This window comes from Lagopus muta, chromosome 5 (genome assembly GCF_023343835.1).
Source record: "Lagopus muta isolate bLagMut1 chromosome 5, bLagMut1 primary, whole genome shotgun sequence".
Taxonomy (NCBI): Eukaryota; Metazoa; Chordata; class Aves; order Galliformes; family Phasianidae; genus Lagopus; species Lagopus muta.
In genome coordinates, this window is record NC_064437.1 from 56,940,512 (window position 1) to 56,968,043 (window position 27,532).

The window sequence follows — 27,532 nt, forward strand, 5'->3', positions numbered from 1 at the left end:
AGCATACAGAATCCATGACTGACTTGACATTTCCACGGTGCATTTAACAGTTGCAACATAATCCTCTAGTCCTGCTGAAACCAAGAGTAAAGAGATGTCATTCTCACGTTGCATAACAAAAGAATCTGGAAACACATTTCCTTCCTTTTGATTTATTCTTCTTTCCCTGATCAATATTTAATATAAGATCAGAAGTTAGAAAGAAAGCATATTCTTACCCAAATAAAACATAAAGGATATTGAAATATTATCTCTTTCTTCTAAAAGAAGACTTGAAAATAGACATAAAAATTTCCAGAAACTGAAAATCCCCCCAAAACTCACTTTTTGACTAATTTTATAAGGCTAATTTTATCAACTGAAAAAAAAAAAATTAAAATGAAAAGTAAAAAGTACTTTCAAAGCGTAAGAAAATCTACAAAAGCTTAGTGCCCCAAAATCAGGCTGTGGACATCAGCTTATTGAAAGAACTGGCATGTAAAACTGAAGGCAAGGTGCCTCAAGATCATTTGTAATTTTGACACAAAATGGAATTTTTCAGATGAAAGCCTTGCTGAAGTAAATAAATCTTGACAGACAAGTCAATCAGGGAATGACTATGAGCACTGATGTGATGCCAATGTGAGAAAAGTTGATGTAGATCTGATGGACTGTTCTGCAGCCCAACATGTATTATAGCATACAGAATGTTGTATGCCAGACGTCTGCTGGAAATGGACTCAGTCAAGGAAATCTAGTTCCAGAACTGCATACCAAAGTATATCCATTTCATTTCACCAATTTTCATGTTGGAAATTTATTAACCTCCTCTCTTTAATGTAACATGTTAAATTTCATCAAAATTTGTGATTTGTAATCAAAAAATATCCCCAAATCTCTGCTCACCTCTCAGATATTATCACCCTTTGAAGCTGTATCAGCATCATGACATTTCTGTGGCAAAAATAAGGCGATAGATCAAGAAAAAGATCAAAAGAACATAGTACCTTATTAATTAAACAGGGACGTCAGTAGACCAGGAGGCAAAAGAATTTGCTTTCAGTCCCTGCAGCAATGAAATAGAAATGATTCAAGCATGAGTTACCATGAAGATTTAGGTCTGATTTTCTGTTCTACAAAACAACACGTGGTTTAACTTTCTAGTCAGAGCTCTTCGAAATTTTGCTGTATTCTGATTTGTGTAATACCTTGACTGAGGACACAGAGAGCTAAGGGTTCTCTCATGGTTTGGTATACAATTACACTTACTGCAAGCCCAGCTAACAGCAAGGAGGCTAGATTTGCTGTGAAAACTCATTTCCTATCATCAATTATTTAAAATTTTGGCCACCATTTGGAGATAATTTTTTTTACATGTTAGGTCTGTCTGCCTGGGCTTCCAAAACTGACAGATTGTGGATAGTTTCAGCCAAAAGGATTCTTTTGTCATCGCTGAAAACCTGGTGAAGGGAAAACATACTACACTGACTTTATTGTAAAGGATCCTGATCTTCTTTTCTCTAAAAGATCTTTCCCTCTGCTCTGGAGAAGCCATTTACATCTGAGAACAAACTGAACTCTGTCCAGTATCTTTTGTCATTCCAGGGAAAATAGTCTAAATGTGATCAAGAAATAAAGCTTAAAAAAAAAAAAATCACACACCACCTATTCTCTGAAAATTCCATATTTAGCCATCATAACCTTAAAAAATTTCATTCTCCTTAAACTCTAGTCCAAAGCCTTGGAGATCTGCTCACCACATTGTGGCATGCTGAAATTTAGCATACCAATTCTGTGCAGCTTGTTTTTAAAAACAACTTCTGAAAGACAGTGTGTATTAATTTTAATAATGCAGGTTGTATATGAACTGCAAATTGGTAGGAATTAATGTGCTGGGAGAAGCTGTTTATAAAATGAAAGTATAACACATGCTTACATGTGTTTGCTTGGCTTATTTCATGTGTGTGCAACCTTTTGGCTTGCCTGGGTCACACTGAGTGAAGACAAATTATTTTGGGCCGCATTGTTGCTCCAAAAGTAATGCCTCCAATTTATTTCCATGGAAACTACAATACACTGAGCACAATAAAACAATTTGAAAGAGCAAGTTATCAGCTACAAAACACTATTTTTCAGCCTAGTCACCACCATCAGCTCTGCATGTGCACCAGTGATGAGCAAGAGCCTGCATGCTGTGCTCGTACAAGTTTGCACCAGCAGAGGTGATCCACTAACTCCACTTCTGAAATGCATCAACCATTGTCTCACTGTGCTGACAACCACTTCCTGGCCTCCATAAATAAGTGTTGATGAATGTCAACAGGTGCCATTTCTTCTTCAGGAAGGAATTCAGTGCTGTACCTTTGCTTCAAATACACTTCCATGTCAGATACCATTTTGTCAGACTGCCCCTCTGCTACAACCTGTCACATGGCAACAAAACACACTGGGATAACGATGGGAAGGTTCAGCCTCTACCAACATAATACAATAGAAGGGATTACTTTTGGAACAGCCCTTGTAAAATATTCAATATTGTTCATATAAAAGTAACAAAACAAATTATTAATATTTTTTTCTTAAAACCTTAAAAAAAGAGAGGAATAAAAACCTGGAACTAGTGGGATATTTGATCTTGGTTTTGTGAAACTAATTCATCACTGAACACCGGTTCAGTGGCAGTGGCTGCAATTCTTAGTGAGGTCTCAAGGTGTTTATCAGAGATTTCTGATGAAATTTGACTCTTCCTGAGGAAGACTTATATTACTTTCTGTACTTCATCCTTGACAACTGTTCACAAATGTGCATACTGCCAAAAAGCGATTATATGAATAGGTGTGGTTGTGAAGCAAAGAATATTTCTCTCTGGTAAGAGAGAGCTTATGAAATTCTGGTAAAGAGAATGATTAGATTTTGAGTTGAGTATCTGATTGGAGCTCTATACATTCCATTTGAAAAAAAATTTGCAGGTAATGTATTTATATCAACTGAAAATTGTGTCACAAACATAAATTGATGACTTTCTGGCAACTGAAACCTATTATTTAACTCCCTTATCAAAACAGAAAACACAGCTGTGGATTCTTCACTGTTCACAGCCTTGTGTTTAGCCAGTGTATCAAAATGCAATTATTTGCCATCACTTGAGTCACTACTGCCCTCCCCATGCAGTGCCCTGGGCTGCTCCATGGTGCTGAGCTGCCACATATTAACAATCCAGTTGGGCCAGGCTGCGGATTGGGCATCCCTGGCTTTTCTGATAAATGTGATCAAGCTAAGCTAGGAAATTAGCAGATATTATACTTCTCCAATGTCTTTTGCTTTTGTAACAGTTCTCATATAAATCAGTTTGATGAAACCCTAATTAGATATCCAGGATTTCCATATCTGTTTGCTCTTTGAAAGAAAGCACCTGAGAAACGCAATGGCCAACAACGATCTTGCTGCTGCTTTATGTTAGCCCACTTAAATGATGAAGAACAAGGATCTACATTAAGTCACTCAGTAGCTTAGGATAGATGATGGATTGGCTCATCTAGAAAACTAACATCTGCAATTAGCTGGAAACTTGTTGTGGGATGAAGGGAGTTGCTGGCTGACTTCAACAGAAAATGTATTGTTGGAGATCAAGAAAAAAATCATTTCACTCTGTAAGAAGATTGGGAATTTTTACAGAAAGCCCACTTGCCCACATAAGGAACTTTTTAACAAACCGCAGAAATTAAATGCAAGACAACATATAAAAGGAGAAACACAGGCCAAGAATACGATAACACAGCTTCTGCAGGACTGAAAAGAACTCCAAAGTCTAGCTGGAGCAAAAGGTAGCTAAGGACATCCAGAGCTATAAGAAAATATTCAAAATGCATGATAGCATCATGGGAAGTGCTGAATGGGAAAACAGCATGGTGATGGATGACACAGGGAGAGCTGAAGTGCTCCTAGCCTTTCTCACTTCAGCATTCATAGGCAAAGACTGCTCCTGTACTTGCACAACCCAGAAAGAGGAAGACAAACATCAGTGCATGAGGAACAATTTGGGAGGCTGTCAGGCTAAGTGGCAATGACTAATCACACTGTAAATTTGAGTCTAGTTACTTCACATTAGTGGCATACTTTTGGCTCCAGTCTCTTTAGTAATTTCTTCTGTGGGCTATTTTACCTACAAGAAGAGGAAGTGTAAAAGAGAAAAAGGTAACACAGCTGACAAGCATTATGTCTACTGAGCTGTAAAAGACCTGTTCCTGCATGTAGCACTCTCAGCAGGGATCATGCCTACTCTATGCCTATGGTAACTAAGGGTCTGCAAGAGCACAGCTGCAATGCTGTGGGTACAAAGAAATGCTCATCAAATGCTCATCTCTTCCCTTCTCTCACTGTCTCACAAATCCCCCCCTTTTCAAAATTAAAATTTGAATTGAAAGTTCAAAAGGTGTCGGGGCTAACAGGGGTTACTCATGCAAATCAAAGGCCAGAGAAACACCTAGAAACCTGACCATAGTCATAATGTCTGCATTAATAAGAAAAAAGCCAGTCAAATCTAATGATTAAGTCATTAGTTATGAAAGCTCCTCATGTTCTAGCAATTTCTTCTCTGTACGTGGAGAGCAGTGTGCTACACTGAATCATAATAATTTAAAAAGAATATTCTGAAAGCCACAAATTTGTTGTAATTCAGCATCTGCCACGAGCAAGCTAGTAGCGTATTTCCTAAAGATAGCACCCCACAGTGCTGCTCTTTCACCTTAAAAACCCCACCAATAAAACATCCTACACACCAGTTCAAACTCCAGAAGTTAATGGGCCCTGGAGTTACTTTAATAGGAAACCACCCTCAGAGATGCTGCCTAGAGGGAAGAGGGACAGAAAGCTTCATGCAAGGGGCTGTGAACAGTGATTTGTTATTTGACAACAACAAATGTGAAAATTTATCTTCCATTACAAGAGGAGACAAAGTACCATCCTACCTTACACAATAAAAGTTAGATGCAGCTGAACAATGACTCGATCTTGCATAGCAGAAGTGATGTAACCAGAGTTGCAGAGACTTCTCCACAAGTTTCTCAGTGAATGAATAATACTGCTTTCCAAACCAAATATACTGTATGCCCTTGGAAATAGAGCTATAAGCATAGCAAGTGGGAGCATGGCTTATTTCTTAAGAGCAGATAAAATAGTCCATAATCATAAGAAAGCAGAGAATTTAAGAGGTTCCAGCATGAAAATTTCCAGTTGCACACCATCAAGAAGCACACACAAACTTTCTGCTGATGAATTTTGACATCACACCCTCATCCAGGGGAAAATACACTACCTTCAAGACCTAGCGAGCTTCACAAATAAGGTGCCTTCAGCAGTTTTTCAGCCACTGCCGATTATATCAGATTACTTTATTAAAAGGTCTTATTTTCAAAGTAAATAGGTGCATTTAAAATGAACAAAGAGATGAACAATAGGGAAAAGATTGTGAATGAGGTCTGTAGACAAGCAGAGCGTTTCATGGTCTGCCACGAAAATTTAAGATGATCTTTAAATAATGAATCAATAAAAATACAAATTGATATACACGTTATCCCCAAGGATACAGCAATGACATTAATGCTAAGAATGTTTTATTGCATTTTGTTTATAAATTGGAAGGCATCTGTGTACCTATACTGCCATTCAGCTCCCAGGAGAACCTCAGGAGCATTTCTTGCTGACAATTTGTGTTTACAACAACAGAAATCACTTGCCTTGATTTTCTTCCTCTTGTACCTAGCTTCCCACTGTTTAACATAAAGATACAAACAGAACAATGGAAAAAGAGTTATGTACTAATTGTCTTGGTCAGATGTGCTCATGTACTCAAGAAATTCTTGTGCAAATTTATTCTTTGCAGCAAAGGAAGACTAAGAAATGGATTTTAGGAAACATCTCAGCAAACCTTTTTATTTCCTCTTGTCAGCAGCAACTACAATTTTTAGAAGGATGGGAGAAGTAATGGACTTTAAATGTTTGTGAAAGGGATGTAGTTGAGACTGTGATGCAGAAACGTGCCTTAATTTTGGCCAGGCAAACAGTAATAATCCCATCAAAACTGTTCTCAAAGAATTCAGGCTGCATAGATTCGGAAAATTTGTGGCCCTAGGTTGCAACATAAATCTATAATTCTAGTGAAAAGAACACTAGAAGCTGAGCCTAGATGCCCACAGTGCCAATCATTTACAAGAGATAGGCAACATAACCACGGACAGAACATGGCAAGGAGGCTGGAAAAATTTCTTTCAAAGAAACAAGCAAGACTGCTTCTGAGCTGTTATGCAGCAAATGTCTTCCCTACACCCAGCTGCACTGTGCTTATTTCAAATGCAGTCATTACTTGAACAGTCAAAGTTGACAGAAAGAATTTTTAAGAAAGGTAGAAAGGATGACCAAGGAACTACTGACCTGTCAGCCTCACCTCTGTGCTGAAGAAGATCACAGAGAATTTCCTCCTGGAAGCTATGCTAAGGCACATCAAAGAGAGGGAGGTGATATGGGACAACAAGCATGGCCTTACCAAGGTTTCCTAAAACTGTGATGGATGCCCCATCCTTGGACACATTTAGGGTCATGCTGGACAGGACTCTGATCAATCCGTAGGTGCCCCCATTCATTGCAAGGAAGTTGGACTAGATGATCCTTAAAGATTCTTTCCAACTCAAACAATTATTTACAATGATATCAAAGTAAAATGAAAAGCTGAGTGTTCAAATAGAGACAACATTTGTTTGTGCTTAAGCACTGTGCACTAGTTAAATCCAATAAGAAAGAAACAGCCTGTTTTCCCCTTGCAGTTGCCAAAATATACTGAATTTAAATTTGAAATACTTTTCTCAAGGAAGCATATGTATGTATTTTCTTAAACTACAGTTGCTGACAGTTTGGATCTAGAAATTTAACACTGAACATATTTCAACTTTTCTATCTTAGGTCAAATAGCCAGCTATTTGCATTTAAATGGATTACCAGTATATATTTCTTGTTACTCTACATACTTTTCATGTAGTTGTTTGATACAAACATTTCTACTGATTCAGAATTTTAGTAATCAGGGCAGGAGACAGGTTAATGTACTAAAAATTAGACTTAATGCCATCCCCACATGTATTATCACACTGGTGTCAAATCCTACTGTGGAGCACCTTGTCTCAGCTTGTTCATTTCCTCTTCACATAAAGGAGGTTTGAAGGATAGGCAGATGCAGCACCTTGATATAGCACAGATATCCTACAGAAATGTAGTCTAACCTTCTTGTCCTCCTGTCTTAAATGGGGCAAATCACTTTCCTGTACCTCTGACCTGCTTGAACAACTGCTGAAAAGAGGTGCATGAACATTACATATCTTAACTGGGTTGTTATGGGTGCTCAGTGGCATAGGTTCAAATGGGCCTTGTGGAAGCTGATTCTGAACTGCCTATTTTTTTCCCAGCATGCTGGCGGCACCACACATTGTCCTTGGCATGAATACACATAATAATTTGTCATCTCACTGGTATTATTTCAAATGCGAGAAGGAGATTTATGTTAGATGTCACTGGAGAAAAAGGAACACAAAACAAACAAAAAACCACCAACTCACCTTTTTTTTTTTTTTTTTTTTTTTTTTTTACTGACATTTACAAGCTGTAAAAAATAACCCAGAAAGGCTGAAGTCTCTCCATCCCTGGAGGTCTACAGAAGCAGATTAGACACAGGCATCTGAAGCAGTGGTAATGGTGAGGGAAGGTCACAGGGAAGTAGTGATGAGGTTAAAAAAAAAAAAAAAAAAAAAAAAAAAAATCAGCCTGGGGGCTTTTCAAGGGTCTGTCCAGCCTTTCTCTCAAGACTAATGATTATGCATTACTGCTGGCTGCATGGATCACTTACACTTCTCTTTAAGCAGAAACATGCACCACTGGAGGAGACTACAACATCTGGAGGAGATTGATGAGGTTATATTGATTTCTTATCCTTTAAGCTGTGACCACCAGGTAGGCTCCAAAAGCTGGAAAGAGTTGCTCTTCTATGACTGACCCCTGCTCTTACTGGGGCTCATAACAAGAAAAATTACCAACAACTTGGCAAGTCCTTCCCTGCATCTGATTCCACTTGACCCACTTGTACAATTGCAGATAAGAGGAAAGATAGATACATAAACAAAACCAATGGAAAAATATGAGTTACCTGGGAGACACATTCATGTTTCCAGCTGAGCAATACTCAGTGGGAGATTTCTCGGCCAACACTCTGATGTCTGTAAGCTATCCTTGACAAAGCTAAGTTGCCCAAGTCTTCATGGTATGCACATTTTAAAAATCACCACCTGAAAGATTTATGGCAGGGTGCACTGGCAATTACATTACTCTATTTGTTACTGTGGAAACATACTTTGTGGCTGGCGAGAGCTATGAGAAAGATACTGAATGAACTTCTGAGAAACAATACTTAAAAATTAAAGCTGAACCCTGGTTTTAGCCACTTCAGAGGGCTTTAGCCTCAAGGCAGCTGTGAAACACAACAGAATCAGCAGGAAAGCCACTGAGTCTTTCTGGGATGGATTTTGTACTACTAGCTCTGTGTCATGGGGCTGGAAAATATAGGTAGAGTCAGCTAATCAAACCAGTCTCTTACAGCTGGAGAGCTTTGTCCAGAACTGGGTGCAACACGACGGAGAGTGGGAACATGATGGTAATAACTCCTGCATTCTTTGCAAATATTGTCCAAGCACCACAGATGTAACACATCAAGCCATGAATACTTTGTTCTTTTTAAAGTACTCTTTCAAATCTTAGGCTTTCCACCAGCCTTCAGCTGTGCAGCATTATTCAACTTTCCAGAAGTTTACTGGAAGATATAAAGACAGATCTGGATGTGCAGGTGGGTGACAGCAGCAGCTTTTGCTATAATATTGGAACACATGAGGCAGTTAGCCTGAATGCTGCTCCTCCTGGCAGCAAAGGCATTTGATTAGATGAGTGTGCAGCTGACTGTAATTTGATTTATGCACAAACTGCTGAAGTGACCTATAGTGAGATATCTGCTTAATTTTTAGGCACTACAGAGCTTGTTCAAGAAGTCTGTCCAACTTGTGATAACTCAATTACCAATAAGTGATTAAAAATTGAATGGGCTTGACCTGCTTGTCTCAATAACCCCTAATCATCTCTTCCAGAGATTAGATTTGAAATAGGGCCAAAAACAGCAGGATAATAACTTCTCTTTTTTTAATTGTTAAAATAAAGTTATTATCTGTTCCTCAATTCCACTGATTGGGCCAAGCATGGGAAATGAATCTGGTGAAAACAGAGCTAAACCGAAAATTTCCAAGCTGAATATTGCTGATGCTGGGGGAAGTAGAAATGTTTATAAAGCATCATACCCATCTTTAAATGGATTTATGATAGTTCAGATTTAATTTTCCATAATTTTTCCCTGCAGGTTGATTAAACTGTCAAATTATAAAAAATAAATATAAACCACTTTATTATTCAACATTTTCCCCCTTTCTGGACATTTTAAGCTCTGAAGATGTTTAATATTTCTCTACTCCTTCCTCCTTCCACCTGAATTAGCAGTAAAGTTCATCCTCTCTTTTTCTTACCTCATTACTTTCTCACTAAGCTCCCTTTTCATCCCTATGCTTATTTCCCCACATTATTCCTTCTGAATATGAAGATACCTACATGTATCTTCACTGCCTGAGGTATAACATAGCAGCATAATGCACTAACACATCTGCTTCTTCCTTGGAAACTGTTTGCAGGCTCTCTCTAGGACTGCAGAATACAGCCTGTACAGGTCCATGAACACAGTAATATAACTACATTTCTCAGGTCACTCCTGGAGGAAGGAGATATTAACAAAAGCACTTGAAAGAGCACATTTTCTCATGTGCTCATAAGGCGTGGGGCTTAGTGGGGCACAGATTATGTAAATACCTTTTAAGCAAAGTGTCCTGTCATTTGAATCAATGTGCAGGAATCTTTCACTTGATTATTAATTATTCTTGATTTACCTGTCTTTGGAGGAGGACCGGGCTTGCAGAAAGCACGTGAGTACAGATGTGATCTATACAAAAGCAGCAGTGACAAAAGTTGAGATGTGTGTATAGAAGTGCCAGATACTGTGAGTTTTATTGCTTACTAAATCTGATTTTCACAGTCAAAAGTTCAAAAATTGACAATAAACTTAAGTAAATTTAAAGATGAAACTTTTATAACTTACAGAAGGAGCATACAGACTCTTGCTTTTGCCTCTGCAAAGTTTACAGCCAGCAGGAGATAATAAAATCTAGACTGAACTCATACTGCCGAGAGAATAATCAAGACCCATATGTGTCAGTGGCTGTCAGGTGAGATATTTTATACCTCATTAGTGTTGGAGCAATTATTGCTTTTTCTTCCTCCATGAATAGACCATGTGGTAGCATGCCTCACTCCTACATTCCTAGACAATTTATCACAGCAAACCTGGTTGTAACAGAAATGGGATTTTTTTTTATTTTTTTATTTTTTTCCATAACCCTTTTCCTTTCAATACTTGCTTCTAATGAAGCATGCTATCTAACTACATCTAGATGCCTATCAATCTGTTTCTCATATAGCCTACTCCCTGGTCTTGGAAACTGCTCTATTGTTCCCTTTCCCCTCCCCTCAGACCTCCATGCTAGAGCATGTCTCACTCACAGCTTCCCAGTGCCTTTGGTAAAGGACCTTGGGAAGAGCTTTGGCTCTGCATATCCTCCTCGTAGTGAAAGCTGAGTTTCTTGGAGTAAAGCGCTGCTGAGCAGTATTTACAATTAAAACATGAAGGATTATTCAGGTTAGCAGGTCAATATCTTCCCAGCTGAGAGTGTTCTCCTGATGGGAGGTCAACACAGCTGCTCTTCCCTGAGTTCTGAACCAGAATATTTTTAACTTCAATTTTGTCCAGGGGAAAGTTGTATCCATTTGTTTGTGCAGAGATAGTTCACATCTCATAGATGCCACAGTGTTCTTGTGTAGCCCAGAAGCAGATGCAGGGGAAAACGACATCCAGTAATTTGGCCAAAAAACAAAGCAAAGTGAAGCAGGATTTCTTAGCCCAATAGTTACGCACAGTCCCTATTCCCAGAACTGCTGATGTGCTTTACAACAAGTACTCATTTCTTTTTAACCCCAAACTGAATGCTCCTGAGGCACATGGCAACCACTGGAGTTATTTCAGTAAGACTGAGTATTCCTTTCTTCCTTTCACTCCGTTACTATTTGCAGAAAAATCTGATCAGTTAAAGAAACATGGCTAAATATTGTTTTTCCCTTCTAAAAAATAAATAAATAAATAAATAAAATAAAATAGCTTACACTGGGTTTTGAGCAGAGGGCATGAAATTCTGTAAGCTTTAATTAATCCACTGAACACCATCAGCTTATTCTCTACTGCAAATTCTGCCATCTGCTACCAGTCCATGCATTGATAATTAATGTCTGCTATAAGTTTGCTTCCCTGACATTATCTGATTAGGTAATTGGTCTATGGAACAACACGCGACATAATGCATTATTGCTCTATTATGTGTGATCTGTTTGAAAGCACTGAAGAATGCACTTACACTGTTTTGTTTTTATGACTCATACCTCAACCAATACCCATCAAGAACACGACAAAACACTTCACAGAAGTGGGAAAACAAACAAAAAATACGAAAATCATGTCAATAAACTTATGCATGAGTACTGTTTATTTCAGAATAATTTGTAAACAAGAATAAATACAAGCAAGAAAACACCCAAACCTAACTCTCAAGAGGCATGCGTCAATTTCAACAGTGATCTATGGATGAGAAATGCCCCTTCAGAGAAGCACGGGGAAAAAAACATCTTGTCATCAAAACTCAGGGGACTCATAAATCAGTGGAAGATAAGGTTGGGAAAGAGAGAGAACAAGACAACATGCCATTCTTATTCACTTGTGTAAGATGCGGCTGCTCCTAAGGTTACCTCTGAATGAAGCTTGGGAGTTGAGAGAAGAATATGCAGTAGAGGGGAACTGAAACTAAGCCAGAATTTCAGCACTGTTAGGTCTTGTGGCCACATTGCAGGCTCTCAACATTTGGCTGAGCAAAGGGTTTTTATACTTTCTCCATCTCTTGGCCTCAGGTGATTACAAAAGACTGATTTTTATTTAGCATGAGATTCCCCACCTGGGGCAGAGGAAAGGTTATCCTTGTGAGCCTGAGGCGTATGGAAACCACAACAAGCACAAACAGAGTCCAAGCTTAGTAGCCTGGAGACCTCACACATAATAACTGTTATTTCAAAACACAGAGGTCAGGCTTCATTGGACCAATTTCACATGCCAACAGAGTATCTGCATTTGAGCTGATTCTCCCCACTCCTTTTATAGTCAAGAGAATTCTGCCCCTTGTGTTGGCAACATATTTTCCACCACATGCATCTAGAATCATTTGGAAAATCTCTGCCAATTCAACTGCAGACTTAAGACTACATATCTTTCAGTTCAGTTTCAGTGGTGGATAATGCTTTCTTTATGGTACCAGTGCTTTTCTCTCAGCTCCTCCTAATGGGAAACACTCCACAGTGCCTTTACTATAACATGAAAAAGAAAGACAGACCTCTTTTTAGTATTTGTTTTCTTTGGTAATTGAAGAGAAATAAGGAAGGTGAACTTAGCTTAAATATCCACCTCTTTTCACCGGTTAAGTATTCTTCAGCAGTCCTGAATTTCTCAGTCCTGCTTTTATCTTCCTAAGTGATGCTGATTTTTGTACTCAACAACTTTCCCTTCAAACTCAGACCCTTAGGCACCACTCTGCTTTTATTTGTTCCACCACAAATAGAGGATAAGCTATACAGCACTTGTCAGATTTGTTTGTTTATTGCTTCAACCATAGAGGCACATGACATTCACCACTGTCCAGGATACATCTCTGGGATTTAGTAGTAGCTAAAACCATTCTGGTGTTGTCTAGAATAATCACAACTTCAGTTGTTTTTAATGATCATGACCTGCTTTCACTTCTGCTCTCACTCATTTTTCTTCCTATCCTTTATCTTACCCCAACAGCAAATCTAGAGCTCTTCCATGCTTTACTCTTTCCCCTTCTGCTACTTGCTGGTAATGCATCCCCTTACTCCATGCACAAGCAGTAACTTCTCTAAATAGGCACTTTCAATACTTTGTCTAATGGAAACATTCTCAGATCTCTGCCTAAATCTCTGCAAAATAAAGAAATCATGAAATGCAAACAGTGGGGTATGAAGTAGATTTGACTGAATTATAGCCCTTGATCTCTTGGGTTGAATTTTCCCCTCCCTCTGCATCAAAAGTATAGGAATAGTCCTGGTATTTGGTAGGGCCAAAGTCCCCATGTTCCTCCAAAACTGGACAACAGCCCTTGGCCATGGAAGAATACATCAATGCAAGCACAGAGCTGTACTGAATATCCTCCCAGCACTCTTAAGAAGACTTTTCTGCTCCAGAAAATTTTTCTGTTATTTATGCCACGTCATGTCTAAAACCAAAGGCTGTCAAACTACAAATATTTTTTCCAAAAAGTCTTAACCTCTGATCTCCATTACTCCTAATCAGGATGAAATCCCTCAGGATTTCTTCAAGCAAAAGAATTACAGGATGAAGGGGAAATCAGGTTTGGAAATCTGCTAAGAGTCTCCCATGGTTGCATTTCAGAGCTTCAGGTTTTCACTCTAGCTTATTTTACTGTATAGCCTTTCCAATCTTGTTTTGCTCCTCTATTTATATTAACCACTATGTTAACACAAACCCTGTTTCTGACATCACGTGGTGAGATGGCATACAAATTAAAGCAGTCCATTTTATTTTTGTGAGTATTAATGATAGCTGCTATTCACTATTAGCTCAACCACCTTCCTCTAACAAATCAGGGCATCTCCCCTTGCTGGGCTGAAATTGCTTGACACTTAGAACAAAATATCTGCTTCGTAGTTGAACTCTGGAAAGTATTGACATCATGTCACCTCAGCAATCTAATCTAAGTGAGGATTTAGAATGAGCCTTCAGGTAATCCATGAAGAGTTACAGAGACCTCATTTAGAGGTTTGGATAACCTCTCTTGGCTCTTTCAAGCAAATGATGAGATTCCATACTTGGGAATCTAAGATAGAGATCATAGAAAGAAAATTCGAGTGCACCAAATGTCAGACTAACTTCATAAAATACAAGATGTTCCATGGGGGAAGGCACATTTTAGTCATCAGCAAATGTCATTGGTAATTTCAAATAGAAAATAATATTTCAGTATTGCATACCACTGAATTATGATTTCAGTAGTAAAGCACTGCCTTTCAATGCTTTTTTTTTTTTTAATTTATTTCATAATCTATCTTTCAAATTGAAAAATTCATCAGAATGTACCTTTATATGAGCAACTTTATCATAGAAAAAAAAGACTTTTTAACATCTTTGTCCAATTAAACTGTATTTTAGCTTTACTTTCTTAATAACAATTTTCTAAACAGTTCTACTAAAAGAGAGAAGTTAGAGACAGGTTATACTACATTTTTTTTCCTCTCTCCTTTGTATTGGAGGCAGAAAAGTGGTGTTTTTTTTTTAAAACAGAAATAACAAGGCCTTTTACTGATCCTTTGTAGAAATCGTGATTACACAGTAAACTTGATGATTGCACAAATATCATAATTTCTCTAAGTGTTTGAACAAAAAAATTCTGTCTTTTGTCCCATGTTCTTAGTTTATACTAATTTCTTCTTAAATTTTGATTTTTTTCCTCTTGCAAGAGTAATGACTGAATGAAGGAGTTACAATTCAACCTCTGCTTTCATGCCTAGTATTTCCCTTCTGTCATCTCACTTAGACTCTTCAAATCACTTTTACAGATGATTAGCTCTATCCTTTTACTAGACATAGGATCTTAGGTAGAATTTATCCAGCCTGAATACACTCCGTAAGGAGCTAGTAAGCATATTGTTATCAACATTTCTATCTGTATTACTACAGTGCCTAAGGCTCCACCTGGGGCCAGGGTCCTACATATGTCAGGCATTGTATACAGAGAAAGGTGCAATCCCCCTAAGATTGCTGCTTAGAGGATAGAGTTCTTATGTAATCAGGTACTGAAATTAATTTGGTGTTTTCACTACTGATATTTCACTGAGACTACAAGCGTTTTTCAGTGAGAAAGGTCACAAAGAAAGGCAAGATAACTCTACAAATAGAGTAGCTTTCTCCATACCTACTCCGTTGTAATTAAGATGTTGATTTGGGGGGAGGGAAAAACATAACACTTGGGAATATTTTATTAATTATTTTTTCAGCTTGAGTGCACAAGGTTAAATGTAGCCTCAGGCAGCTTTCACTGATGTGACTCACATCTCCACAGTGTCAGAGCTCTTAGAGACGCTAACAGACTCATATTTTCTGAAGAACAAAACATCCTCTGGTGTATTAATTAAGCCCAAGCATACCCCACAGAGAAGCAATGCAAAAAAAAAAAAAAAAAAAAAAAAAAAAATCACAAGTACAGTAAGTTAAATGTCTATAATAACTGTGGTTTGATGACTGTTGAGTGTGAAATCCCTCATTTATCCACAGAACATGGACAGCAAGGATCAGAGCTTAGTGTTTACCCACCACGACCATGCCTACAGTGTGCACAGGTGCTGGTCTTGACACTAGGTCAGCACTGGCCTCTCCCATACGAACCATAGAATAGCTTAGGCTGGAAGGGAGCTCAAAGATCATTGAGTTCCAACCCCCTGCCATGGGCAGCGTTGCCAACCACTAAACCAGGCACCAGATCAGGTTGCCCCACAGATATGAAAAACAGCCAGCAGGTGACTTTCTTACTTCCAATCATAGCAGTGTTTTATATTAATTTTCATACATATCCAAGCGTGAGTTAGGAGCATTTATAAACATTACTGGAACGTGTTTACAGAAAAAAAGAATTACAGCTACCTGTCATAAGAATTGCACCTATTATTTTTTTCAATGCTTGCTTAGCACATAAATATATTTCCCTTGCACAAACATAATAAAATAATAATTTAAAAAAAAAAAAAAGCTAGATCCACAACCAGAAAGCCACAGCTCAAAACAGTTTATGCTTTCATGAAGGATTGCTGCTAAAGTGCCTCAGAAAAGCTGTAGTTCAGTTTCTGCTCATCTCTTCCTTCAGTCTACTCCCAGAGCTCCCCTAGCTATTGCGTGACCCCACTGCATACATGTGAGTTTTCTCAGTACTGTCCTGGGCCTCTTGGAGGGTAGAAAACAGGGTGTAGTGGTGGATTCAGTCCACCCAGGAAAATTGTGTAAGGGGAAACAAATATTTCTGGCTGCTGAAAAACACCATCATCTCTGCCAAGTTTCTGTTCGGAGGCTCACAAGCTGATATAATTCTAAAATCAGGTGCCGCAGCAAATGGACACATCTAGAAAACGTCTGTTGAACAAAACAGGAATAAAAAGATGTGTCAAAAATGAATTTTCATCAAATCCTTCATAGGAAAAATGTCTTTTTGAGAATTTCTGAAGAGACCTACAGAAAGAACAGTTGACAGCAGTTTTGTCCCCTCTGTAATCTTACATTCTTTTGGAGTTCAATGAAAAGCACATTGTTTTTGATATTTTGAAGATTTTAATTTAGAAATTTATAATTTTCCAGATTTGTTTTGCACTGAATTATAAAGTTCCCTTTCTCCAGTGCAAAATTAGACACTGTTGGAGAGGTTTGGAAATCAGACTTGGCATTTTTTATCAACTTACATTTCAAAAGCTGAAGAAATTCTGAAAAGTTGCAGAGAGATTAAAAAAGAAAAGCAAGAAATGAAATCTAAACTTGTATGGATTGTATGAATATTTATTAAATAGCATTTCTTCTGAGAGACTGACATTCTTAAAGATTGATATTGTGAAGGACAAGGACAACAAAATCTGACACGTCAGAAAGACCTCTCAGATTCCTTGGGTGGTTAGCTCTGCAGTGGGTTGACAGCTCACAGGGTTCAATTTAATGTGGCAGAAAGAGGCATATTATGAGATCAAGAACACAGATCTCTACCAGCACCAACAGCTAAGTGCAGTTTCACTGAGATTCCGCAGGCAAAAATAATAACGTTTGGGAACTCAGATGGAAAAAGCTGAAAATATCAAGAAATTCTTCTTCCCACAGACTCGTTTCACTCAATTCATTGATCATGTGAGTGCTTGGGCCCAAGTTTTGTCCAGATTCTGAATAATCTGCCTTTTGATCAGACCACATAGCAAAGTTCTTATGCCCTTGGGTTCAGTGCCTCACGGCACAAACAGATTTGCCTCAGAATTGGAGCCCTACACACTACTTGGTAACAATTTTCCAAGCCTCAATGATCCAAAGGGTAGTTTTTGCTATGATATCTAAAACTTCTACTGGAGTATGCAGTCATCCTGATTGACAAGCAAACTACACAGATTTAGGTTATGCTGAATGGTTTAATGTTTAAATTATATGGTGAGATTACTTTTTGCAAGTGGAATAGCATAGCAAGAAAGTTTAAAAGAATTCCTTTACCATATACTATTACAAATCTCACATTTTTGCAGCCAAAAGGGTCAGACCCTCAGCGTAATTTGCTCAGATATTTGAAACAGTTGCTTCACTTCCAATAATAACCAAACCTGCTATCAGCATTACATAAGTTTTGTAAAATAGATGCACATGCAATGATGTAATTCAGAATGATACAGGTGAAAAAATGCAACTTTGGAGAAATTCGAATGGATGTAGAGTAGTATAAAAATCATACATATCTGTAAAATTTCAAGAGGTGGGATCCTAAAGGAAATGTCTTCTCATCCGCTATGTCTTTGTAGCGTCAAACCCAACCCGGCTCTTTCACACTCTTCCTAGCAGCTCCCTCAAGTGGCCATAGAAAAGAGCTATCACTGCAACACGCAACAGAACTACCCGCAAGTGTCACGAGTGGCTTTTGGCTCTTAGAGCTCTCCTTTCCATCCCATTTACATCGTTAGGAACATCAGAAACCCATTTTGAGATATATCAGGTGCAAGTTCAGGGTGATGTGGCCAATTGCAGTAAAGAAGTACAGAACACAAGTAGGAAGGACAGGAGAATATGAATCCGAAAACATTGAATTTTGCTAGTTGTTTAAAATGTTTGCTAAAGGCTATGAATAGATTTATCTCCCCCCCCCCCCCCCCAAGCACAGGCTTTTTGGAGTGAATTAGTTCAGGATGTTTGCTGGCCTCCATTCAAAGCTCATTTCTCATGTTTTTTAAAAAAACCCATCTCCTTCACAAAAGCAAGCCAGGCTCCAAATAAACAAGAGTGCAGTCAGGCAGTTTTCCCAAGGCATGCAGGGAGTCACGACTCAGAGGAGCTCTCGTTGGTGTGACACTGCTAAAGCCTCCCAGTGAGAGATAGCAGAGGTCTTCAGATCTCAGTTGAGGTGTGAGGAAAGCCAAACTTTTGCATTTTGCATTGTCTCCTTCAATTCTGCCTCACCCACAGGACAAGGATTTGATTCTTACCTCACCTCTTATGTAGATCTTCCCTGGGGATGTTGGAGATGGTTACTTTGCTCCTGCAAAAGCCCCCAGTTTTTCTGTTATGTTTTCAAATATGCTGTATTACTGCTCTTCCAGCCAATAAACAATAATTAATCTGCAGTTCAAAAGACTGATTTGTGGAGGGGAAAGACTGAAAATCTGAAGCCCTGGGAAATACAGCATTTTTTTTGTTTTGTTTTTTAACTAGAATATATTTTACACACAGTGATTATCCTTGCTTATTAAAGGAAAAGAAACTATGACAGTTTGACAGTTTCTACATGTAAAATATTCGATTTGCCATCAGGAAGCACAGATTCCCCCATAGTTTTGCTTTTTTTTTTTTTTTTTTTTTTTTTTGTTTTGTTTTGTTTTAAACTATTTCAAGTAGAGTCCTTTCTCCTTCTAAGTGAATTTCAGTTAATCTAGTTCACCCAGTGACTATTTTTTCCTGATGTACAATAAGGGAAAGCTCTGCATTATCATGAGTAGATTGCCTCAGGTTCCTAAACCAACTCGCATTGAGTTTGAGCCAGTGGCTTTCAGCATTACCTAACTTGTAAACACCTTAAAATTTTCCAAAAGCAATACATCCTCTTTCCTTCTCTAGAGGCAAATTTAGTACCTAAACAAAAGGCTTTTCTCAGCTGTGTTACACAGATTCCTTTATTCACACACAGAAACACTCTGCTATGCATTGCTGGTAGTCTGTAGCACCAACATATCTCTGTTCTGCAAAAATGAACTCCTGGTCTTCAGTCCTTGAAAAATACACTCCTTCTATTACTTCTATACAATTAATAAATGTACAGTTAGAAGAATGGAGTGGTTAGGATGGTTATTTTACAGGTTTACTATTAGAAAAATTAATATAGTGGAAAGAGACAATCAAAAACAAAATGCTCACCTGTGTCATAGGCTCACAGTAGAAAACTCCAAAAGGAGGAATCTCCAGAAAAAGATCCCTCCTCAGTGGCAGTCAGCCCTTAAATGGGGTCTAGGAGAGGTGCAGCCAGGCTCCACCCCTTCCGGTCACACAGCTGAATTGCCTTCCCCTGCGCTCTCACAGCTGAGTCAGTCCTTGCTTCAGGTGATCAATCAGTGGTTCAGGCTGTGACTCGACTTCCAGTACACTCCTGAAACATGGATTTATTGCATTTTCCAGCCTCAAAACCTGATTATGGCACCACTAACCTGTTAGACCAATGGAACTGACAGGTCTGCACAAGTGTAACACCGGAAGCAAATTAATCCCTTTGTCCTTGTCAAATCTATTTTCAGAGCAACCAGAAGTTAGGCTGAATTAGCAACTTCAGACCAGGACGGCAGTTCACAGATACTAATCAGATACTGAATCTATTTGACAGATTTTTTTGTGTAATGGGAGACATAATCACAGAGCTCAAATTTATCAACCATTCCACCTTTAGACTTCATTTACTTACTAGTTTTCTTGTATAATATTGTGCATTATTCTCTCTAGCCCTGTTCGTGTGGCAGGATATGAATAGCGTATCTTTATAACTAGACACTGCTTGCTCATCCAGCATAGCACTGAGCTATGAATTTTTGAAAATCTTTGACCATTACATATGATCCTCACCAAAGGGAGAAACAAAACACCCTTTTTTCATTTTCTCACTCATGGCCAACAAAGCACTCAGCCACGTGCTCTCATTTCCCCCTTGACTGGGGGTCTGCCTCCTGGATAGCGCATGGCTGCACCAGGGAAGGTACATTATCCAGCACCACTGTAAGTCAATCAAAGAGAGGTACTTAAATGTTGATTTAGACAACTGGAATATGACAATTGTTTCGTGGAATGGAAATATCCTTAATGCGATTATCCTATAGAAATCCAGAGGCTAATGAGCTCAGAGACTCTATTCATAATGGAGGGACATAGTAGGCAACAGGATTGCCTCAAAGCATGTGACGTTATAATAGAAAATTGCTTCATATACGGCATTTCTTATGTTCTCTGATCATCACATTTTAGAAAGTGAAGCATTTGATGAAAACCACTGGACTACAAATTGGTGCCAACAACATCTAGCTTTCTACTTCCACAGTACGACCTGCTCATTATGTCCCATTAAAAGGGTAAAGATGATGGATTTATTTTTGTATCAGCTATACTCTTTGATTTTTTATTATGTCTACTTTGCTAGCGAAATAGACTCACACTGAAAAATCCAAGAACTCTTTTCAGTTTCTAATCTGTGAATGGCAGGACCTTCATTTTCTTCATATTTCATTAATACTAAAAAATGACAGAAAAATTAATTTTGCTTACTAAATATGATTTTTTACTTTGGCCTTCAAATTATCCCAATGTAAACCACTACATTTGAGCACTTCTAAATCTGGTAGTCTGAATTCATATTGAAATCAATACTTAATCCTTGTCAATAGCCCAAATCCATTTTCTAGGTGAACTAAAATCACTGTTTTTCTATCTTTGTGATTTGCATGCATCACTCACTGAGTAATCATAGTTCTGGTTCACATGCACAATTCTGTATCTCTTGCACTGGTATTTATTAACACACTCATGCTTTGTGTTCATGTGCCTAATGCACGATATAGACTATGAGAAAAATGCTGAGGAGCTAACTAGTAGTTTTCTGAGTCCTCAAATTAAAGACTATTTCTAAGGTATATCCTCTCCTCAGCATCTTGTCAAAGGAAAGAAAAGCAAGAACAGAGGGGAGAGAAAGCACCTTCTAGGGCTCCTGAAGCTTTTAATTGAATCAGTGATTCAGGAAATCTCATTCTCTCTTCTGCTTGCTCTGAAATGAAGGAGAGACAATGAGCAGACTTCCATCAGTCAAACAGATGCTCTCTGCACGCAGACATTTTTCTGTATATTGGTAGCTTCGATATCACAATTAACTTTGTATGATCTGATGCTAAAGGCACTAAATGCCTTTCCTGCAAAAAACTGAAAATATTCACTTAAGCAAAAATGTCTCCTATTTAATCAGTCTTATATCAATACTTATCATGAGACTGCACTGGCAGTAAGCTTTTAATTGATCAAATAAGTATATTTTCAAGTTGTCAAAATTATTTGCATTACATGCCAGCTTAGACTGAGCAATAAAGCTTCTGTACTAGCACACTGTGTGCCTAGTTTGATTAATGGTACAGTTCAACTTCGTATGTCTTCCTGTAATATGATTAAGAGGAATAGGCTATTAGATACAGTTCAGAATGAAGATAAATGCACCTTTTTAGTGCAACTTCAAGTCTTAGAATAATTGTTTATTTAAAAGGCATGGGGGAAAAAATGCTCTTCAGATAGCTCTGCAGATGCTGCATATTGGTCTAAATCTGTACTTAGGCTGATTTACATCATAACAGGACATGGCTTAATTTTTCATACTTGCAGTAGAAACCAATGCTAACTTTCTTTTTCCTTTACATCTCTGTAAATAAGATGCAGCTCCATCAATGCAAAGAAATTAATGCTTTTGTGCTTCACAGTGCAAAGCCTTTATAACGCTCCATAATAAAGCTGAACAATACATTCTGCTAAATTTATCTTCCTTGTAATTTCCATCCACTTACTCTTCACAAAGTAGAAGTTTATATTTATACTGTTAAAATACATATGCTTTATATATACAAATGGGAACATGGCAAGATATTTGCAAAAAGATGTAGCAGATCTGCTCTTCTAGACCATGAAATAATTCCCTGGGAGAGAAAGTAGGGAGGTACTGTTTCAAAAAAAAAAAAAAAAACAACAAACATACATAGGTGGATAGTTGAATTTGCTGGGAAACAGCTTTAACTGATATAACAGTAAAAGCATTCTTGATCTCAAACACTATGCCTGTTGTATATCTGTGACCAGGGTTAAGAGGAGTTCAGTGGAGGCGAATTTAGTTTACAACTCCTATTTGGGAAACAAGATTCTTCATTTCAGCCCCTGGTCTGCTGGCTGCAGTATCCCATGGTTAATCCAAGTGGGATTGTTATCACTGCTACTCATTATCATTAAGGATACACCAGGATGTGCTTTGTCCCAAGCACTTAACATGCCATGGAATAGTGAAATTAGCAAATCCAAGAACACAGTGTTCAGGTGGTTTTTCCTCTGCTGTTGGTTTCGAAAATATTTTTGTAAATGTAGCCACAAATTTAATTTTCAAAACTGCAGGAAGGTACTAATAGCAATAGTACACTCATAGTCTTTAAATAGGTTTTCCGGATTGTTATCCTGCAGCATAGGTTATATATAGTGACATGAAAATGTGGATTCTTTATGTTGATTTTGAATAACTACAAGACATGTTTCTGATTTGAGAGTTAATGGAGAAGTATCTTCTGCACTGCTGGTAATGAATGCAAAGTAGCTGGGGGAGTTTTGGCATTTTCACTTCATAAGATTTTTTGCCAAAATTTTAAATGCATGTATCTGAAAACTCTTTTGCAGTATTTTTAAAATATTTAAAATGCAGCTTAGAATCTAGAATCATTAAGGTTGGAAAAGACCTCTACGATCACCCAGTCCTGCTGTCAGCCCATCACCCCCATGGCCAATAACCACATCCCTCACTGCCGCATCTCCACAGTTCTGCAGAGGTAGTGACACCATGACCTCACTGGGCAGACTATGCCAGTGCCAGGGAGCTTTTTCCTAATATCCAGCCTAAGCATCGTTAGAAGGCTTTAATAATAAAAACAAACAAATAAGCAAACAAAAGTTATAGAGCCCATTGTTTGAGAGAAGCTGATAGTAGCTGCCAGAGAAATTAGTGCTTCTGAAGAAGCTGTGAGAACCTCGTTGATGTGAAATAACTTCTCCATCACATCAGGGAAAGGTATGAACTGGAGTAGGCAAGAGATTAGCTTAAGTCTTGGAATTAAAGGCTTAATATTCCTGCCAAAGTTATTATCATCTGATAACTTCAGATAGATTTTTAATCCTCTTTGCTAATTCCAGCAAATTCCATGGTCTAGTAACAGTAATTTTATCAAATGTCTCATCTGGGAGCTGTAAGCAATACAGAAAAATTGCACTCTTTTCAGCCTTTCTGCACACTCTCCTATACATAATTATGAATTAAAGTGTTCATTTCTGATCTGCATCCTTCTTGTTCTCTAATCTCATTCTAGTGCTCGGGGGATGAGATAGTCTCTTGTCTACATGGCATATAATACGCTGGGGAATCCACACCATACTTTAGGAAAGCCAGCATGATATTTTCTGCATTTTTTCCTGCTCTGTATCCACTATATTACAGCAGATCTGTGGCTGTCCTCCTAAAAGAATTCTGTAGTTGCTGAATACTTGATTTTAAAGAGTCTTTGAATTAACTAACGGAAGAAAAGACACTGATTTATTACCTTCACAGAAATCCAGCTAGGGAAGTCCCTCAGCTGAAAATGTATAGTGCTGAGGAGACTATTAAGGGGAAGTATCACAGGTGTTTGACCTGGACTAGAGCCCCTGTGTGAGACAAGCTGTGGGCAAGACAGACCATCAGTTTTACCCAGTGCATCACTAAACCTCTTTGCAGCGTCATATGTACTCAGACAGAGGTCTGAGTCTTAGATGACCAGATATTTTGCTGTTACAAAATTAGCACAGCTCCATTTCCTAGACTGTATGATGGTCTTCTACATGTGGTGAACTGGATAGAGTGGAGAGCAGTGAAGATAGGTAGCTTAGAATCCAGTATGTATGATCTATAGTTGTCAAACTCAAGTAGCAATGAAAAAGTCATGGACATGATGCCTGTCTGTTTGGAATTTATATATATGTACAAGATCATCAAATATACGTTTTTTTATGGTTGCTGAGTTGCACTTACAAAAAAAGACAAGAAGACAAGTATACCTCACCAAGGTGACAAAGAACAGAATTTGACCCTCAGTTGGCGAAAAGGAATTCCCTTTTCATGAAATCCTGCTCTTTAAAGTTTTGGAGCTTTCTTATTCACAACAAAACAAAAATCAAGCCCAACAAAAAGCTATTGCATTTCCACAGACTGCAAAACTGGGATACAGTCCATCATCTAAAGCGAAGATTCATCATGATGCTAATGTGATGGTAATGACCAGAAGTTGATTAAAATTACACATTTCTGTAATGCTTTCAACATTTTAATCCACATATTCCTGTTAGGAGACTAAAAGTTAATATTAAATTTCACATGGTACATTCAAATGCCAATTAGTAATTCAATATTTCTAAGTGACCAGAACTGACCTCACATACATACAGAAAATAAAGAATAAAATACGTTTAGGCAAATGCATTTTGCAGAAAGAAGAAAAAAGATGAGGCAATTAAAGCTGATGTTAAAAGTTAGCCCACGGACAGCAATAGCTGTTGGAACTGGCAGGTAGGATAATAAAGGAGAAGAGTTTAAAGAACTTCATGAATATGAAAAGCTTTTAATTGCTTCTTATATTGGCCTACAGTGCGACATAAGTGTGGACATCATGAGGATTACTACATGGACAGGGCTACCTTGGGAGACACCTGCTGACTGCAACGGCCCAGGACATAGCTGGCAGTGTGAGGGGCTTGACAGCTCCAGAAAGAGTGGAGACTGAGACAGGGAGAGAACTCAGGAACAATTACTTCCCACCATGATTACTTTGAGTTAGCAAACTCTTTTCTATCGTGTGATGAACCCAGATATGTTGACCAGTGGAAATGCTTTGTTAGCCTGTGTTAGCTGCTTGTTTTACCTTCGAAGCCAACCAGTGACCAGGGAAGGCTGTTTGCTCACTGACATCAGTTTACCTGGTCAGCTACCTATGTTACCTCATCTGCAGCTGGCTGACTTCATTGCACAAGTCCCACAATTCATTCGATCAAGACCTCGGTTCACACAATTCATTCAATCAAGACACTTCTGGAAAGATGCTTAGATGTGTGAAAATGTCAAGAGACTGAAAATTGACTTCCTTTCAGTGGTTTGCCTCTTATTGTTACTAAAGTGACAGTATTTTATTTCTAATCTCTGTTTATTATCTTTTACTTTCTCTCTTCCATTTATGTGTTATTGTTGGTATCTACTTCACAACTTAAACTGTTTTACCCACCCACCCCACGCCTCATTCAACTCTTTATTGCAATCATTGTTTCTATCCCATATCTTACAGTAACCAAGGAGGAAAACTTTGCATGTCTGAGCATGAGAGAAATCAAAGGGCATAATCCACACAGATTTACAGATTTACTGCATAAAGAAGTGCATTCTTCCCTAAAAGCACCGCTTCCACTTCTGCTCTGTCAGCCATTCCATGGGAAATGAGGATACAAGAATCAACAGAAGCACAGAAATTTTATCATTTAGAAAGCTGACCATTTAAATCAATGAATATTTTGAAAACTTTTTGTCTTTTTTAATCTCTCTGCATAGCCTAGAAGAGTTTGGTCCCACTTGTTTTCTTCTTTGAAGCTATTTTGTTACAGGTTATTTCATAAGCATCAGTTTTTCTCTTTCTCTTCTTTCATAAAGAAGCCACCAACAAGAGAGGAAATTAAAAAACAAACCAACAAAAGAAATAAAAAACCTGGCAGAAGCAGGAAAGAAGAAGCTTTCCCTATTTGAAAGAACACAAAACCACCACCACTAATTAAATTCAAATGTAATCTCAAATTAGGCGCATAGGATTGAGCTATCAATCACCAAAAACTGTATGCTTGCAACTGCATAGTGTGAAAAAAAAACATTTCATCAACATAGTGCTGTGAACAATCCCACAACACCCCCCCAGCTGTTTGTCTCCTTGCTATTTACTGGATTTAGTACTATGAAACCAAAGGATATTTTGAGCAAAGCATATTTTTCTAAGTTTATTTCAAGATATCTAAATAGGAGTATTGCTGCAGGATGTGTGAAATATTTCTTCTACTGCATTTAGTGGAAAGAGCTGCAGCTCTAGAAATCTGTTCAGCTTCAGGAATAATAGCGTAAAGACAAAGAGCTACTGGAAAGATGACAGAAAAAAACACCAAAATTGAAGGTTAATTAAAGGCAAACATTTGTCAAGATGATCTAACTCTGTAGCAAAGGAATTGAGAAACTGTTCTCTAGAAATACTGTCCAGTCCTATTTTCCTTTGATCCTATCTATGTCCTATCAGCTCAATGAAGCCCTGTTAAAAGAGCTAAATGTTCATGTGCTCATTTCAAAATGTAAAATCATTAAAATCTCTTTGATTTGTATGTATGAATTATTCTCATGAAGATTCTTCATCATCACTATGTTGTATGAACTTTTGATAGATGTCAAATTTTTACAGTAAGGGCTTCTGGTTGATGATATAGATAATAATATAAATGTAATATATTGAATAATCACAGAAGACCAGCTATTACGAAGTTATTAAGGCAGAATAAAGAAAGATTTTCAGTTTTTGAGAGAAGAAAAATAAATCAAAAATGAAAAAAACCCTTTAATATATTCTTCACATATCTTAAAATTAAATGTGCTTTGTGCTCAGGAGGGAAGGAGGACACCACAACTTCTTTCTGCCCCATTTCATAAAAGTACTACACCAGACTTCCAGATAACCTTTTCTAAGTACTTTGGGAAACACATAAAGTTAAGCGTAAGCTCAAGTCTCTGATTAGCAGTAGCAGACAGATCACAACCAGTGGCTGAATGGAGACTTCAGTGGCAAACAGCACATGAGAGCAGAAGGGCTTTACCACACCATACCATTTAACTGGATATGTCTAATGACCAAGACCTAATGATCGCCCATCCTGAAAAGAAAACATAACCAGATTACAGCTCAGCCATGGCCTTGCATTTCAGCTCATTAGCAGAAAGGATGTACTAACAAGCACCTTTGCATTTCACTTGTGTGCACATTGCTGTGCATGGTAGTAATAGGAAACAAGCAGGAGTGACTGCAACAATAGCTAAAAAATGATCTTATAACTGAACGAAACATTGTCTTAGCACTGAGATAAGGATTTGAAGTCATGATCTCAACTGAGATCCTATGATTTGGTCATTCAATCTTCCTG

General features: G+C 38.0%; 1 long non-coding RNA gene across 1 annotated transcript; it reads right to left on the reverse strand.

The window, feature by feature from the left end:
* Nucleotides 1–15,514: 15,514 nt before the first annotated feature.
* On the reverse strand, nt 15,515–19,489 carry LOC125693550 (uncharacterized). The gene is made up of 3 exons (XR_007377145.1): nt 19,433–19,489; nt 18,508–18,560; nt 15,515–16,420 (listed from the first exon to the last, which is right to left on the reverse strand). It is a non-coding gene; the product is annotated as an uncharacterized LOC125693550 (long non-coding RNA).
* Between the last annotated feature and the right edge of the window lie 8,043 nt (nt 19,490–27,532).